Source organism: Vidua macroura, chromosome 2, assembly GCF_024509145.1.
Source record: "Vidua macroura isolate BioBank_ID:100142 chromosome 2, ASM2450914v1, whole genome shotgun sequence".
Classification (NCBI taxonomy): Eukaryota; Metazoa; Chordata; class Aves; order Passeriformes; family Viduidae; genus Vidua; species Vidua macroura.
The window spans coordinates 44,174,563-44,176,958 of NC_071572.1; the positions used below are offsets into that span (position 1 = coordinate 44,174,563).

Genomic DNA, 2,396 nt, shown 5'->3' on the forward strand with positions numbered 1-2,396 from the left:
CCTTGGAGCACTGCTTCCCAGATTAGAGCTGTGAGAGCTCTAAGGTTCTGTCTGTGGCTTCACCCCAGCCAGGGCAGCTCTCCACTCTCGTCACTGCTCCAGAACATCAGAGATCTAGCCCGGGCTCCGGTAGGCAGTGGCAGTATGTTTCATTGTTTTCCTGCGGCAAGATTTCCAGTGTAACAAACAAATCTAATGGCATCGATGTTTTGGGAATAGAAGACTAGGGAACTAGTGAAAGATTATACTTCACTATAGAAATTTCTCCTTCTCTATAAATACCTCCACAGTTAATCATCCAGAAGCCAGTGAAGATGAGATGTGTGTGTGTTGGGAATGTCAGGACTGTTGTCACTTCTCCAGTTGGTCCAGTCCAGAATCTTTCCTGACCTAGTAGCTGGAGGTCAGACCCATATTCTGAAACTCAGGTGTGAGCTACAGATGCAGCTTCTGCTTTCCTGTAGCTGATATCAAAGGCCAGTGGTGCCCATCACTTGGTCTGACTCCAGCAGCTACCGCCAAATTTTACTCACACACACTCAGGTCTCCCCTGTGCCCTTGCAGCACATACAGACACATGCACACACACACACACATAATACAGAGTGAGATTATGGTTAGAGAAAGTTAAGAAAAGATTTAACAGGGAGATATAGGAAGACAGGATAGGCAGCAGAGATCAACACAGGGTTCAGCCAGACAAGCACACTGACAAGTCCTGTATTACACACTACCAACCCCTTTCATATGCCTATTCCCATCTCTGTTCTCCCCTTCTTCCCTTCCCTTGAGTATCAGTTGACACTGTCTCACTAACCCAGTCCAGGATGCAGAACTGCCAGGTACTAATCCTCATCCATTGCAAATTCCTGGTTTGTCTCCAGGTTTTCAAAAGCCCATCAATTCCACTTAGCTGTGCAAGTTAGCTGTCTTGTATTGAAGTAAGAAAATATAAGAGGTTAGATAGGTTATTTTAGCATAAGAATGAAAAATAACACTAGACTAATGCTTTAAGAATGTAAATTTTTTTTAAAAAAGTTTTTATTTGCAATAAAAGTTTTTTGAGCTTCTAGACTTTCCTGTACAAGATTAGACCTTGCTATTATCTTGGGTTTGTGATGTGGGGAGAAAGGGTGAAGTGTGGCTGTTGCCTTCTGCTGAGAAGGCGGGCGACCTGGTTTCAAGACACAGCACGGCAACCCGACCTCGCCCAGGTCACTCGGGCCACAGACATGCACAGACACCAATGTGGTGGATGGTCAAATGGCGTTTATTATCTCATCTCGTGAGGTTAAATAGTCAAGGGGGTCTTACTACGTCAAAGGGGGACGGTGGGTCTGGCTAGGGTTAGTAAGGAGTGGAAAACTACTGGAGTTAGGAGGGGCTGCATGCTTCAGGGGTGATTGATTACCTATAGCAGGATGAGGGGGGAAGGGTCTAGCTTTCCGTCACATCCCGAGATTTTCCGTTCGCCTGTCCCTATCTACCACATGTGGCAAGCACATTTCTCTCTCTCAGGATTTTTTTATTGAGGGACCTCGTGGTGCAGTGGTAGCACGTCTGACTCCGGATCAGAAGGCTGCACACTGCAACAGCTGTGTGTTCAAATCACACTGGGGTCACCACTTGTTGTAGATGTCGGCGAACCCAATGGGAAGAATAATGATGTCTAACTCCATTTCAGAAGGCTGAATGATTGCTTTATTATAATTATGTTATAATACATTAATATGCTATATAAAAGACGATACTAAATACTACATGCTACTTTCTCTAACTATCATATCTAACTAACTCACAACTCGTGAGCCTGTTCTCCAGAGCCCAGACACAGGTGGATCCGATTGGCTGTCAGGCCCAAAAAATCCACCATGATCCAACCAAGCGCTCACTCCAGGTAAACAATTCTCCAAACACATTCCACAAGAGAAAAACAAGGAGCAGAAATAGAAATTGTTTTCTCTTTCATTTCTCTCTGTGCACCTCAATAAAAAATCCGGAGAGAGAGAGAAATGTGCTTGCCACAGTGAAGTAGAACTATGCCAGGCAACAAGCAGTAGAATAAGAGAAAACATTCTCAGGCTAGGTCAGGGAAGGCTCAGGTTGGACCTCAAGAAGAATTTTTTTCATTGAAAGGGTGGTTAAGCACTGCAATGGGCTTCTCAGGTAAGTGGTGGAGTCACCATTTCTGCAAGTATTAAAGAAAAGACTGGATGTGACACTTAGTACTGTGGTTTAGTTGACAATGATTGTGGTGTTTGGTTAAAGATTGGTCTTAATGATAATGGATGTCTTTTTCAGCCTTAAAGATTCTATGATTCTGTTGAAATGGAAAGCAGAAGAATGGAATAATTGTGATTTCTGACTTGAAGAGTTTCCTAGGTAACACTTCTGAA

At 43.8% G+C, this 2,396-nt stretch overlaps 1 non-coding gene across 1 annotated transcript; it reads left to right on the forward strand.

Moving 5' to 3' along the window:
- Positions 1-1,534: 1,534 nt before the first annotated feature.
- Positions 1,535-1,622, forward strand: TRNAR-CCG (transfer RNA arginine (anticodon CCG)). The gene has a single exon. It is a non-coding gene; the product is annotated as a tRNA-Arg (tRNA).
- The last annotated feature ends 774 nt before the right edge of the window (positions 1,623-2,396 follow it).